The sequence below is a fragment of the Amblyomma mixtum genome, chromosome 8 (assembly GCF_055824585.1).
Source record: "Amblyomma mixtum isolate Tamu chromosome 8, ASM5582458v1, whole genome shotgun sequence".
Lineage (NCBI taxonomy): Eukaryota > Metazoa > Arthropoda > Arachnida > Ixodida > Ixodidae > Amblyomma > Amblyomma mixtum.
Window position 1 is genome coordinate 25,170,337 of NC_143019.1, and position 15,804 is coordinate 25,186,140.

Consider the following 15,804-nt stretch of genomic DNA (forward strand, 5'->3'; position numbering starts at 1 on the left):
CATGCGCCCTACCTATTCACCTATGCTCTTGAGTTTCGCTATAGTAGAGTCCGGCCTAAGTTTGTTATTGATGAACAGACCCAGGATCCGGAGCTCCGCCACTTCTCTGATGGGACCGCCTGACAGAGATATGTGTAGAGACGTGTTGTCCTTGTGGTTTGTCCTGACGTGTAGAAGCTCTGATTTGGCGGGAGCACATTGGAGACCACAGTCGGCAGCATATGCTTCGACTATGGTGGCGGCCTGCTGAAGGCGGTCCTCTATCTCCCCAAGGCTCCCCTCGGTGGTCCAGATTGTAATGTCGTCTGCGTAGAGTGCGTGTTTTATGCCATCTACCTGAGCCAGTCGGCCGGGCAGGTGCATCATGGCGATGTTGAAAAGGAGCGGTGATAACACCGCCCCCTGTGGTGTACCTCGTGTACCCATAGAGTACGGGCCGTACTCCTCGTCCTCGATCCGGAGGAGTGCCTGACGCGCAGAGAGGAAGTCTCTGACATAGGCGAAGACCTTCGCCCCGCAGTTAGTGGTGTTCAAGTTAGAGAGTATGGTGGCATGTTTAACATTGTCAAACGCCCCCTTAAGATCGAGGGCGAGAATGGCCTTGTCGTTTTGTTGCATGGCTGTGGGTCGTATTATGTCCCTGTGTAGTTGGAGTAGGACATCCTGTGCAGACATGTGCGGGCGGAACCCGAACATAGTGTCTGCAAAGAGGCCCTTACCCTCCATGTATGGAGAGAGGCGATCCCTAACCATCGTCTCCATGAGCTTTCCCACACACGAGGTTAATGAGATGGGTCTCAAGTTGTCCGTAGTCACGGCTTTACCTGCTTTGGGGATGAACGTTACAAGGGATGTTTTCCATTCGAGTGGGAGCGGACACCCATCCCAGATCTGATTTATGTATTGTAGCAAATGGAGATATGCACAGTCGGAGAGGTTCGCCAACAGTTTCACTGTTATGCGATCCCGACCCGGTGCCCCACCTCGGCGCATTTTAGCCAGGGCCGCCTTAAGGTCATGCAACTCAAAAGGGGCGTCTAAATCCTGATTTGGCTTGCCGGAGTACGTGTACTCGGGCCCAACCGGGTCGTTTGTGCGGCAGAGATACCTGTCGCACAAAGTGTCCGCAAGTTGCGCCGTCGTACCTTGGTACCCGTGCAGAGCCCGCCGGAGCTGTTTTTGCGTCTCCCCTTTCGTTTGAGAAGGGGCGATGAGGCTGCGCAAGAGACGCCAAGTCCCCTTCGAGCTCATCTGACGCGCTGCCGAGTTGCAGCGTTCTATCCAATTGGCGTCTGTGAGCTGGGCGGCATATGCCGCAGCCTGCTCCGTAAGTTGTGCAATATGAGCTCTAAGCTTGCGATTCGTCTTGTGTTTCTTCCATCGTTTTGTTAAGCTCCGGCGCGCCTCCCACAGATGCAGGAGGTGATTGTCCACTGCGGGGATCTCGTCGGTGGTGTGAAGTGTTTGCGTGTGTTGTTTCTGTATGTTGGTGACCTGTGTTGCCCACTCCGCATAGCCGTCAGAGATTAGTACCGGAGGGACGTCCTGAATTCGAAATTGGTGCCAATTGGTTATTTTCGCCTGGCCCCATTTTTTACGGGCTGCCTTCGCCAAAAGCGTGATGCGGAGAAGGCAGTGGTCGCTGCCCAGGGTATCCCCCAGGTTCTCCCATGTGGCGTTTGTAGTGTTCCTAACCAGAGATAAGTCAGGACACGTGTCACGGGTGACCGAGTTGCCCACACGTGTGGGGCAAGACGGATCCGTGAGCAACGTAAGACGAAGGGTGGAGATGAGCTCCGCCAGCTTGCGTCCCCTGGATTTCTCGAAGTGATAGCCCCAATGTAGACTGGGTGCGTTGAAATCCCCAATGATTACCAGGGGTTCATTGTCAGCCGACTTGAGAGCACGATAGAAAATTTCGCTGAAAGTAACACGCGGCTTATGCGGGGGGCAATACACATTAAGCACATGTATTGACGGGTCGCGGCGCCTGAGAGGCAGAACCCTCACCATGGTGTATTCTTGCTCAGTCTCCAGATCAAGATCGACCTGAATCGCGGTGTATGCTTTATGCACCAGGATGCAGGTCGAGGGGCCCCCCTGAAACGAGCTATACCCAGAGAATTTAGCATCATTGCCGGGCTCTTGCAAAGCAAGAAGCGCCGGCATGTCACCAAGGGACTGCAGGTAGAGCTGGAGATGTGACCGTTTTTTGCAGGCTCTGAAACCCCTGCAGTTCCATTGAATGATTTCGAATTCGTCTAATTTTTTAGCTTTCTGAGAAGGTTTGCCAGCCATATTGATGTTTTTATTTTACAGTGCTGGGTAGCCACTCGGTTCGGAGGCCGGCGCAGCCCCAGGTAGGGGTTGCATCAACGCCGCGGCTATCGGCCCGGAACCGCTTTCTTCCGCTGCCTGTCGAGGAGCTATTTTACGTTTTAGCTGCGGGGAGTCGCAGGAGAGATAATTTTTTATTTGGGAGCTGACCCAGGGCTGCACCGCCTTAAGGACAGAGTCAGTCACCTGGGCCGCAATGTCGGGAAGCATTGTAGCAAATGCGGAACTGAACATGTCCTGAAAGGACTCGCGGACCGCAATCATAATTTGGTTCGGGAGCGCTGCTACCCGCTCCTCCAACTGCTCGGCTTTACGCTCCAGGGCCTCGAAGCGGCCGGCGTCCGTGGGGGCCGAATCGACCACCGTGTCCGCGGTTTGCCGCGAGACGCTAGTTAGGCAAGATGATACTGAGGATCCGTCATCACTATCCTCGGGCTCAGCGTTCTGCATGGGCTCGGACTGCCCGGCCTGCTTAGCTTCTAATTCTTGAATTTTACGGGCGAGAATTTGATTTTGGCGCCTGAGCTCCTCTACCTGCCGCTGTAGGGCGGATTCGGTGGGGGAGGGAGGGGGGGTGGGCCCAGAGACTAACCCACTCCAACTGCTCACCTGATTTTGGCGCGGTACCAGAGGTGGGAAATCCTCGGCTTTCAGGACCGGTGGCCTCGTCGGGTTCCCGGACTTCACAAATTTTGGCGGCCCGGACTGGGCCTTCTTGGGTTCGGGCTTGGGCCCCGGGGCCTGCTTGGGTCCGGCCGTGGGCGTCTGGGCCTTTTTGGGTCCCGGCGTCTGCTTCTGCTTTGGGGTGTGTGGGCGTCCCGGCTTGACGACCTTGCGGTACTTGCCCGCGCAGCCAGGCGCTCCGGTGGGATGGCTGCCTCCGCAGATGAGGCAGCACGGGGAGCATTGATGTTCAGCTGGGCCACCGTCAGGAGCAGCAGCAACCTGAGCCCCGCAGCGTTCACAGCGTCCAGGCTGCGGCCGCGGGCAGGCGTCGGCCCGATGCCCCACCGTGCCACAGCGAGGGCAGGCAGGGATCGTTTTCTTATAGAAGCGGACGGGGAGACGCTCGCAACTATAAAGCACGGTCCGCGGCACCCTTGTCCCCACAAAGGTGACCACAGCAACCTGCGTTTTGCCCAGTTTGCGCACGGATAGTACGTTGGGGTCCTCACTGAGTTTTTTCTTGACAGTCTCAGATGTCTCGTCCGGGGAGACGGTGATGACGCCCTTGCAGAATTCGCCGGAGAGCTTAGGGTGGCCCCGGAATAGCAGCGTGCGGCCTCCGACCGGCAGCATGACGTCCCGGAGCAGCTTCTCCGCAGCTTCCACTGATTTCAGTGTGCACACGAGCACATTTTGCTCCCACACGGGCCACACTGCAAGCCCCACACTTGCGGCGTCCCCGAAGATGCTGCGAACGGCAGCGCCGGCGTGTCCGGGACCTAAGGTGGCCTTCAGGTCGATGGTTTCTCGTGGCTTAAGCACCACAATGATTTCGTCTTTCCCGATGCGGGGCGTGTGTTGCGGCCGCCACCGGGGCTGTTTTGCTTGTTGCACAGCTGCATGTTGAGCGTTCTCGCCCTGCACATGTGCAGAGCGTCCCGCCACCCGTTGCTGGCCGGCGTCCGTGTTGGCGTCCCTGGAGGCCTTAGTCTTCCTGCGTCCGCGCCATACGCGGACCATGTCTTCGAGGTATTCCTCCTCGCTGGGAAGAGGCTCTTCATGTTGAACGGTTTCCATGTTAACGATCCCTATGGAGGTGGGATCGTATCCGGTGACTTGGCCTTGGACCGCCATTGCCGAGGAATCCCAGAGGAAACCCCGAACGCTGCCGGCGCAGGCCTTGCCACCGTCAGGCTTAGCGCCGCAGAGATGGGGCGAGGTCTTCAAAGCACTGAAAATGGAACAAAATTCAGCGCACCTTGGCAAATGTGGTGTCCACGGATGCCGCTTAGGTTGCCGGAGACGATGGTGCCAAGCTTTCTACGGGAAAGAGTTGAGGACCGCAAATAACAGCGATCATTGGTAGAGCCGACGTGGCGTGCGACCGCTCGCGCTGCCTGCCACCGGCGTTTTCCAGCCTGGAAATGACCATGCGGATGTCGGCGAACAGCAACCGGACCAAAGGAATAGCGAGAACAAATGCACGCCTGACCTTGCGCTTTTATTCCCTTTTTTACCTCTATCCTCCTCCCTTGAGCTGTGAGCATCGACACTGAGCTGCAAGAAGCGACCGCGGTATTTACACTGAAACTCGCGCTCCGCCGCTCGTGCAGCACGTGTGGCGCGCCCTTGATGCTCGTATCAATGCAGCGTGTTTGGCTGTGTTTTCTTGAGAAAGCGTATTTGGTGTGCTGATAATCAGCTTCTGCTTTCTCCCCGGCCGAGAGATATCCCGAACTCATAAGCCTATGGATGAGATTGAATTTCCTGTCACCTGTAGGGAACAGCATTCGGTCAAGGCACAGACACGACGAGATTATGTTCCACTTTATGAATTATTCTATAGCAAACAGCTGGTTTGAAAACAAGCGCAAGCTTAGAGCTGTTTTATTACGGAAAATGTAATGACATTATAATTATTATAATATTATAGTAAAATAGATTTGCAATGCTGATATGAGTTGCGTGATAAAACCACCCGCCCTCGCTGTCGTTTCTAAGTCAAATATGCTCGCTATCGTCCTCGGCACGAATCGCTTGTGTGCCGCGCTGTAAAAATCACGAACTTTTGGAAGTTTTGCGAAAGAACCTGCTAAAAAGTAAAAGCAAGAAAACTGATAGCACTGAGGCGACCAACACACTGGAGCATGGCGATAGTAACACGTCCACATACCATATCGGTGGCTATTGTGACGTCCATGACATCAAAGTAATTTCCGCGCGTAAATAATTACAACTCGTGAAGGAAATTTTTCTCGCAGCAAGATCTCATGACGCACTTCCACAATCAAACTTCTGCACATTTATCTTTGCTGGATGACACAATCGTGCGGATAAGATTTGATGACGCGACATAGATATCTAATGCATTCGGATTAATAAAGCTAGCAATGCCTACAGTGCTGGTTCTCTGTTCCCGCTACATATCAATGCTTTCCTGGCCGATCCTATGCAGCAAAGCCTTTCGGCGACGTATGAATGGCCAAAAAACATTGTTGCTGACTTATACAAGGTGGCTGCCATATTATCATAAGGCGGCAACTCGTACAAAGCACTAAAGCGCAAACTGCTGGGCTAATTCGTTTTACATGGCAACCAAACAACGCAACCGTGCACATACATGGATATTAACAAACTAGGCAACACAGTGCTCAATAAAAAACGACGTTTATTTGGATTCTGTAACCAGAATTTTTCCGTGCAGACAACTGCATTAACCACACTGTTAATAGAGTCGATTCCCTAACCACAATGTGCGATACGACTACGATGAGCTATATGGACAAAAAATTACGACCGCAAGTGGCCGAATAACGAGCGCCCTCTTCAATTTTTTAACCAAAAACCGTCGTACGCAGAAGGCAATCTCGCATTCTTCATCGAAAAGGTTAGGAGAGACGACCGTTTATCTGTATGGGAGGGAACTTGTTGAAAGGACACAATAGAGCTGAGGCGCGAACGACAGGAACGGGTCGAGACAGGTACACGTCAAGGGAATGCATCATTGTAACCTTTGCACAACTTTCCTTTACACTCTACCTCGATAGCTGGCAATGTCTGGCGGGGCTTCAGGTTCACACAGATTTGGGGCAGCCCCGCACACCTTTTCGAAGAAGGACGCTGACTCATCTCCCCTCGCACTAAACCCTTCAGGCAGCATTGCAGCAAGCGAAAACGTGTCTGTAAACGAGGGCTTTTGGTTGGAAAACACCTTTCTGTAAGTCAGCTTTCCCGCAGTGTTGCAAGTTGTCCATTGTGGTAACGTTTTCAAAAAGCAAGCGCCAGTCCTGGGTCCATCCTCTCTTCTGTGTTTGTACATTGCATCCGCTATTATGCTTCCTGAAAACGCATCCATCTAGCCCGTCTGCAAGTTGTTCTAAAAGATATAGTAACGCTATTTTTTCTGGACTCGACTCAGCCATATGTGCACGGCTAACGCTAGTATGAACAGACCTCTATTATAGCCCGAAGAAACGAGCTGAACTTAATAACAACGTAAATAGCGGTAACTGTCTCTGACAAATGCCTGGTATTTTCCTCAAACGAATAATTACGCCAAGTCGCCAGAGTTAGCGGATGATTCTTGTAAAATCAGGGCCACTAAATCCTCTTTTTACGGCAAATGGACAGAAAATAAAGGAGGCCTGGTTGCCAAGACCAGTCTCGACCACGGCATGGCAGGAAAGAAAAAAAAAACGCATGACCCTAGTCAGCGGTGAAGCAGTTTCCGAACATGGACGCTGAAACTCTTAACACTCTTGGAAGTAAACTCGCCCTTAGATATAATATCTAAAGAAAACCGGCAACGAAATGACAGCGATAAACTTCTGCAACCTAATGCAAATGTTATCTCCGTAGTTCATTGTCTGGTGGCATATTTCCGAGAATCGCGGTGACGTCTTCTGGGAAACGAAGTCAGCATCAAACGCTTCCCAAGTAAAAATACACTACCGCCCTAACATTGGTTGCATTGCTGCTAAAACAGAATCGTATGAAACGGCCGTTTAGGATATAAAAAAAAACAAAGTAGGTTTGCTAGTTCGAGGTCTCGATTCTAGGAGTCGACAAAACAAACTGAACCGTGGTCCAACGAACACAGTCCCCATACTAAAATCTGTGCTTAGCGCGGTCTCCCTGCAATGGCGTACGACACTAACATACAGACTGCGCACATTTTGGCTTTAGGTGGTAGGAAATAAAGCTGCTAAAATAAGTGCACAAAGAAGAACTCAGTCGTATCTACACCAATAACTAATGACAACAAATACCAATTTAAATGACTGCAGATGATGAAGACAAGAGGAGGAAATATATTTACATGTATGTACAAGGGCAAACTGAGTTACAGAAACAAAGTCACAATCTCACTGCAATAACTCACCTTGCTTGTCGACCGGAGGGTTGCGATTTAGGTGCTTGTTGAAGCACGTGCCAAGTACGGAGTCCTTCCCGAGACTACGCAAGACAAGGGCTGATCGAGGAGTGTGGTCCAGTGGTTCTGCATGAGTTTTTATATGCTTTACAAATATAGAAGTTAGGGCGGTTATGTTTGAAGGCCTGCCCTAGACTTCGCTATCCAATGAAATTTCAATATACAATTGCCACAACCCCTATAGGTTGGGCACAACCTTGAACCCAGGGCTTGGCATAGCGAAAAAAGAAACACAAATAAAACATTTAGAACACTCTGCACGCGCGACTCCTCGCCTTCTCCACGTGATTCTCTCCCCTTACCACCCTGGTCTCCTCACCCGTGTGTCGCTTCTCCACGGATGACAAGTTCTACGTGAACAACAGGGCGAGTCACGTGCTGAATCATCTTAGGAGTGTGAGTAGCAGAGGCAGGAAACGAGCCCTGCGGTCCTTGGGTGATGGTAACAATGCCAGCAAACAAAAGGGCCCTTCGCGGAACTCCCAGTTCCCATGTTCCCAGTTTCCGGAAAGTGGTACAGGAATCCGCGGGCAGCCACTTCCTGGCTTTTGTATATGTGGGGTGAATACGCGGTTGCGGAGCCCGTGGCTTTACCGTGGCCGTCTTCCGATTTCAGGATCGCGGAACGCGGTGTCTCCGCTGGCCTCAGGAAGACAGCAGGTGCCCAGGTCCGTTGAAGCGTGTCGTACGTTGTTACCTGCTGTCCCTGCGACAGGGGAGGCAGGTGTCTGGAGCCACGGTTGTAGTAGGTTCTCTGGCGCTGGCGAATTTCCTGGAGTCCGTTGTGCACGGTTGTGCTGGGCACCGTCACTGGAACGAAGTGTTCTGCCGGTACCGGGAGCAGAGTTCTCGTCTGCCTTCCCATAAGCCTCTGCACAGGAGACTTCTGCACAGGATCTCTGGGGGTATTGCGCCACTCGAGTAAAGCCATTTGGAAGTCTGGCATCCTGCAGGAGCACTTTTTTTAGTAGCTTCTTAGCCTCTTGGACTGCCCTCTCAGTCATTCCGTTAGAGCGCGGATGGTACGGGCTCGAGGTGACGTGGGCAACACCTAGCGGGGTTAGAAATGCTTTAAATTCTGCGCTCTTGAACGGTGGGCCGTTATCACTGCACAGCTGTAAGGGCAGTCCATGAACAGCAAAGATTTCCGCACACCATGATTTGAGCACTTTCGCTGTCACTTGTTGAAGTTCACTTACTTCAAAGAAGAATGAATAGAAGTCAACAATTATGGCGTACTGCCGGCCACCGTAAAAGAACAAGTCCATTCCCACGGCTTCCCATAGTAAGCTAGGTACTTCGTGGCTCAAAAGTGGCATCTTTGCATTGCGTGGTTGATGCGTTTGGCAGATTTTGCAAGCTTTGGAGTACTGGTCAATCTCTGCATACATGCTTGGCCAAAACATGACACTTCTCGCCCGCTCTTTCATTTTATCCGCTCCCGAATGTGCGGCGTGAAGAAGACAAAATTTCTGCTCTCTTCGAATGTAGTATGATTACCTTATTACTGCGAAATAACAGGCCGTCCTGGGTGTGTATCTCCTCCCGGTGTGACCAGTATGGGCGGACAGCTTCGGGAACATCACGCTTGTCGTCCGGCCAGCTTGTTTCCGCATATCCACGTAGCTGGAGCAGAGCAGGATCACCATTGCTTGTTGCAAGGAGGTCCCTGAGACGTTCACGTGAAGCAGAAACAAAATCTAGGACATTTACTTGAAACCGCTCTGTCTCTTCAGCCATACATTCTTTGCCACGGGAAGTGGTTTTGTGCCCAAAAAATGCCGTAAGCGTGGCCAGACAGGTCTGTTCTGGCTTATCTGGCAGTTTTCTAATGTCATTTCTTGAAATAACACAGCAGTTTGCCCCCGTGTCTAATTTGCACTTCATTGCTGTGCCTTCAATGTTCACAATCGCACTCCAGTTGTCTGCAGTCAGTGTGTGCACTGTCAAGGTTTCCAAGAAGTAATCCTCGTCTGCTTCAACCTGCAGCTCCCGCAAATCATTTCATCGCCGAATCGCAACTCGTGAATGCGGCATCGACTTGCATACTTGTGCGAAGTGGTTCCGCCTGCCGTATTTCTTGCAAGTTTTACCGTTCGCGGGGCATATTCCGCTACGGTGCGTCTGATAACCGCATCTATTGCAGACGTCGTTTTTAGCCGCTACTGCATGAACGCTCGTTTCATGGGTGGTTCCTGCCGCGTCGCTTATCTCGCGGAACTGTTCTTTCCCTTGTTCTAGGGCGCTGCAGATTTCGACAGTCTTCTGATAGGACGGGTTCTCAGCGATCAACCTTTGCTGCAAGTTTCTGTCGCGAATGCCCAAAATAATGCGGCTGCGCAGCATACGGTCTTCTAGCTCTCCATATTCGCAGTTTTTTGCCAGTATTCGTAGTCCTGTCAGCCATTAACTGAAGCTTTCACCTTCCTTCTGGTTTCTTGAACCGAATCGCAATTCGTGAAATGTTAGGTTGGTTTCGGGCTTATAGAAATCCTTAAACTTTTTTAGCAGGACTTCGACATCGTTTTTGTCTTCTCCTTCTTCAAACTTCAACGTGCTGTACGCCTTCCTAGTTTCGTCACCAGCCGTCACTAGCAGTGTGGCTTCCTGCACCTCTTTGCTCTGCTTGTTCAGCTGGGTAGCGGTAGAAAACAACTTGAACTCACTCTTCCACGTTTGCCATCCTAGCCAAGCGTTGCCTGATGTGTCCAAGGGCTTCGGTGGCGGAAGAAGGGACGCTGGCGTCGACATGCCGACTAGAGACCGCTGCCACCATGTGAGCAGGCCGGCAGTCAGTGAAGAACAACGTTTATTGCCGATAGGAAACGGGTTTATATAGAAACAGGAGGGTGACGTAATAGGTCACGATGCTAGGCCGCTATCAGCGTGCCGTCAGAGTGACGCAGCGCTGCTACAGTACATGTTTGCGGTGAATACGCGGGTGCGGAGCCCGTGGCTTTACCGAGAGATCTCCGCGTAGACCGGAGGCGTGCAGTGGCCTCAAGCTAAAGTTAAGAAAGATGGTGGCGGCCTCACATCTCGTTTTCACATTGGTAGATTACGGCGGGTATCCTTTTTCTCTCGTGTCTACGTGGCATTCGTAAGCACCAATAATATTATCGTAACTATCCAACGTCGACACCTAGACAGGAAAAATAATACATAAAAGGCAAATTAGCACTGGTAATGCGCAAGTAGCGGTTATGGGAGTGCGCCGTTTTTTGAGAAAACAATCAGATACCGAAAAGCGGACGATGTCGTCCCACCGTCGCAGACCACAATGAGTCGAAACGCGGCTATGGTGGGCTGCTTGCTTGCGATTCAAGGCTCCGTGCACTGGTATGGTACGCCACTCCCCGCACGGCAGGCGGCGGTACCACGCTAGCGGCGGTCAGCAGCCGTTTTTCGTCATGTTTGTGTGAGCGGTGTGGCTCATCCGTTTGCGCTAGAGAAATGATATTGAGCGCATTGTAAAGATAATTGTATCTTCTTTGCGATGGTATGTGTCGCTAAAAGCTATTCACGTTAGTATGATAGCAGTGAGCAAAAGAGCGAGGGGCATAAAACGATATTTTTGCTCGACTTGCCTGCGTTGGATTTGCTGTTGACGAAAACTACTGCTCCGAAAAGAAAACTGTTTCTGCAGCTTTTAGATTAAGTGTGACTCGAGGACCTTACAGGCAATTTATTGAGTTATGTTGGGTGGTTATTTAGAACTGGCGCCATAAAAAAGTGTGAAATTGAAAAGAATGGCGCATTAATAACTCCTAGTCCAGTTCATAAATCACAAACATATTTAGCAGGATTGTAGATAGTACCCATGTTGTTAATTCTTGAAAATTTCATTGAGCTACATGTCATAATTTTTTAGTTTTCATTGTTCAAAGTTGGTCGTAACCTAGAAACTGCGCTTTTTTGATCTGAGCTTTAGAAGCAAGTAAACGTCGTATAGGGAACAAATTTTGCACGCGAAATATTTAGGAAATATTCAAGGATCTGCTCAAGGCCGAATTTCGCTATGACAAACAGAACGGTATTACTGCGCCATTCAATTGCGCTATTTTTTGGTGCGCCGTAACCTCCGCAAAATACATCCAGCGCGAAAGATCACTGTTATATTCCAGGCTTTTTTGACAGGAACTGAAGTCGCTGGTCTTAAACTACCAGTGATGTAAATTTGGGTATGATAAACGACTCATGTTAGCTCGCACTCGCCCCGTTTGTTGGTCGACGGGGCTGCTGCATTTGAATCTCGCGGGCGTTTTGACTCAACAATGGAGTTCCGCCGGTCAACGACAGTGGCGCTGTCAAACATTTTGAAGCAAGACGTACGAGACAGTAACTATTGGGGTTTACTGAAACGTGTGCGCAGCGCCTCCCCTGTGTGTGTGACGCCCGCAACTCTCGCCGCGGTACTCTGTACCGGTACGGACGACTGACTACGCTGAAGCCTGTCTTGCCTTCGGTCGCTTCTTCGGCTGCTCCGCAGGCTGTCATCGGCGTATCGTGCTGTTTTGCTTGTTGGTGTTTTTTTTTTACTGTGCTTTTGTATTTATGTGCAGCGCCGTTTTTTATCACGTTATCTTGCCAGTTTTTTTTGTGTGTAAAAGTGTCAAATGGGGAATCGGCGGCGATACCTTCAGCGCAAAAGGTCGACGATGACAAAGCTTCGTACGCGCATGGCTGATGTCAGGGCCAAACGCAGGTGAGCCATTTGGACCGCAATTTTGTTATTAGAATCTGCATTGAAGTCCCAACTGTACCTGTGTCGCGTGCGTGAGCTACCTCGTAGTGTGTGTTATCGAGTGCGGTTTTTCATGAACGCGTGTGCAAGATTACCAGTGTCACGGCACTGTGACATTTCGTAAGGCGCCTAGTCGTTTGCTCTTTTGCAACAATATAGTTTTTCTTTCCGCCCTCCTGTTATGGCCTCGTAGGTGAGTATATGTGAGGTAAAATCATTATAGAGGGTATTTTTGCTATAAACTTATCACTTGTTTCATACAAATGCTTGAAAGCTACACAGCCCTCCTTGAGTTGGGTGTTTTCCTTAGCTGAAAAGGCGCTGAAGCACATTTGTGGATGAATGCACTCTAAATATGCTTGTAATTGATTTTCAAATGTAACCGTTGAGATCCCTGCTATATGAAACATGAAACAGTGTGTTTTCATTTCTTTCCGCTTTATATTTTCAAAAATGTGGGGCTTTTATATGTCCGTTGCAACAGCACTGTTGAGTTGTTTCTTTTTCCCAAGTATAGCTTAGTTGGACATGCTGTACTTCTTATGCCTGCTCCTTTCTTCTGTTCTATAGCTGCGTCTTTTCTTTTGCTACTAGCCCGCTTGTGGCGTTCACTTTCCTTGGAAGCACAGTATCAATATACACTTTCAAGGGATATTCAACCTCACAGCTCACATTTTTCTGCTTGTGTGTAATGGATACAGCCTTCTGCTGGTAAGCTTTTTCTTCGTGAACTGCTGGTGACATCAAAACAAGCAGTGTATCATTGTTCCAGCAGCTTTGTATCACCCTGTATGGCGTAAGCAGAATATGTTTCTATCGTGCTCAGCAGGCTTTTATCCTAACATATCTGCTCTCATTGTTACAGTGGCAGCAAATTATTTAGATGTATGTAAGGACTTTTCAGTCCACTTGCTATGTTTATGCACATATTTTCTTTCCTTTTCCGTTACTGCCCTCACATTTTTGTATGACGGGAGGTAAGCATATGTGTTTGTGTGTTACTGAAACACTAAGTCAATGGAAAGTAACTGCAGTAAAGAACAAGCTAATACCCACTTTTGAGCACTGACATTTCCTGTCACTTCCTGAAAATAGACTCACATATGACATTGGTATGGTCTTGTTTGCTTGCAGGCTGCCACCATGATGTGTGGGGGAGTTGTGCAAGGCATCTGAACGTGCTTAGCAGATGGTGCAATAAAATGGTCCTGTTTTTATAAGGAACATGCGTTTGTCTTTTGAAAATGCACATCAATGGAAGTGAATGAAGCCTTCTGCTTCTGCCTCTACCAGTGGCGAAGTGCATGTGTGGACAGTGCGATTTCACTAGCATTGTAGTGGCAAAGCATGCCCCCAAAATTATATGTCAATCACACACTGCAAGAAAAAAAGAATGCACGGATAACATTCTTGAAAGATATATGGGAGCGTAGCTGGTGATATGCATGCGCGCAATGCAGCAAAAACAATGCCAGCATCTCTTGCCATTGTTTGCACTGCATGAAATACCAGTACTTTCCCTCAGCGGTGTGCAAACCACGGATACCGAAATCGTTAGGAATGCAATCAGTTGTCAGTCTCGGCTACAGGGTATTATGATTCAAAACTAGCTCTTGTAAATGGCGGTTTCCGGAAGAGCTGCTCCACAATAGTACAGCGACATTTGCTGCGCATGGCGCTGCACGATTGCGCGTGTAGTGTCTAGATAGGAGTAGGTGAGTTGTATAAATATGGAAGTCTGCTATGGTGGGCTTGCTGCTCGCACCGCTGGCACTTGCCACGTGCCAGCGCAAGTGCCAATCTGCTCGCGGGTGCTCAAAAGCGGTGGTGTCCCTCATTGTTAGTCGTGGCTGGAATTCCGCTCCGGTCAAGAATGGAGAAAATTGTGCTGCGGGCGTGCGGGGCAGCTTGGTGTATGCGAGTGAGAGGGGAGCTTGCGGAGCGGGCGAGCGTAGTGTATGTGAGAGAGAGAGAGCGCGGTCGCCCTCTCCCGAAGTGCGCGCCTCACGTGTCAGGTCGCCGGCAACTTTCGCGGTCCTTCCCACTGGCTGTATCGCCTCGCGTAATGGAAATACAAGCAGGAGGGAAGGTTTTCCCTCTCTCTCTACCCTTTGTTTTCCCCTTCACTGTCATCTCGCTTTCCATTTCCATCCCCCAGCCCCAGCTCAGGTGCTTCTAGACATGATAGCAGATGCCGGCGCTGGCAAGAATCCTTTTACCTTCTTTTTCATTTACAATAAAAGCCACTTACTACTACTACTCAGGATAGTTCCGTGAACACGAGGGGCCGAGAGCTTCTGGTGAAATTTATTGGAAACCGGTATGAAGTCCTTTGGCTGGGTGGTCTGTGGATGACATTGGTGAAAACATTTTGTCTAAGAGCTATTTTTCAGCAGATTTCGAAGCCCTCTCAGCAAAACCATCAAGGACTTCAGGATAATTCAGCAAGGTTATGTGGGAAGCAGGTTTTACATCGCGAATTGTTTTTTGACCTGGTTTACAAAGCGGGGAACATAATATGACGTTAGTGTCGATCCGTATTCACAAATTAGAAGAAAGACCATAAATATTTTCAAAATGGTGCTCGTCTACCTGATAAACATTTACGACCAGATTTTCATTAGCGTGGTTATGAAAAAACCCTAATTGGAAGGGTCCGGAACTCTACATTTTACCAGATCTGACGAACGCTTCAGCCTCTTGCTCAGGACGGTTCCTCATGCTTGTTTACAAAAAAGCATACAGCAGCAGCATGCTTGCATTGTCTTCGCATTCCGGCCTTGAAATAGCATTTGCCACAGCGGTTGCTTTTGTGTGCATGGTCATGAAACGTGAAAAAAATCTGCCATCATTTACACACACATCTATTTTCCTCAATATTTCATGACATTCTAAGATATTACGGGAGTAGGCATTGCTCTGGCTGAATGTAACTTCTAAGTCAAAATGTTTGCTTGCACATGAATGAGCACATATAACGATGGCTCTGCAAATAAAGTGTTCCCGCATGCGCGGTAATCTCTTCAGCTTCGCATATCTGTTTAGAGGCACTTTATGTTCGCATAAAGATTGTGTTTATTATTATTAGCGCAAAACGTAACAAAACCCCATTGTATTGGCCTCGAATTTCAAGTTGATTCACTTAGGACACACACTTTCTGTCACTTCCCCATGGAGGTAGTTTTCATTGACAATCTGCTCCACTGAGTGCACGTGATCAATTAGCAATTTTCGCTCCTTCAAGTTGACAGAAAAAAAAATGTTTTCACTATTTTCTGGGACACACATCTTAGGCTCTACATTTTTCTCACCTGAAAAGAAAAAAAACGCGACTGCGCATACAGATTTGCAGGCAGGCCAACACGTGCAAAGAAAACTAGCTTCCTTCAAGACCCACGTCATCAACGCACGTGCTTCTGGTCCGAAGGGCAAAACATGCGCCGTACCGAGAAGGCTCACACTGGGAGAAGAAGGCTGCCAGGCGTTTCGAATCAGGGAACAAAGCTGGTGGGGGAGTGCTCGGCACCTCAAAAACCGGTTCAGAACCGAAATTCGACGATTTTGCCCATCGGGGCACACCTTTTTGACGTCACACTGTTTACATCAGGGAGAGGTCTATTATGAG

General features: G+C 49.6%; 1 long non-coding RNA gene across 1 annotated transcript; it reads left to right on the plus strand.

Moving 5' to 3' along the window:
• The first annotated feature begins 11,906 nt into the window (after positions 1-11,906).
• On the plus strand, positions 11,907-13,403 carry LOC149331751 (uncharacterized). Its single transcript, XR_016285097.1, has 2 exons — positions 11,907-12,140; positions 13,314-13,403. It is a non-coding gene; the product is annotated as an uncharacterized LOC149331751 (long non-coding RNA).
• The last annotated feature ends 2,401 nt before the right edge of the window (positions 13,404-15,804 follow it).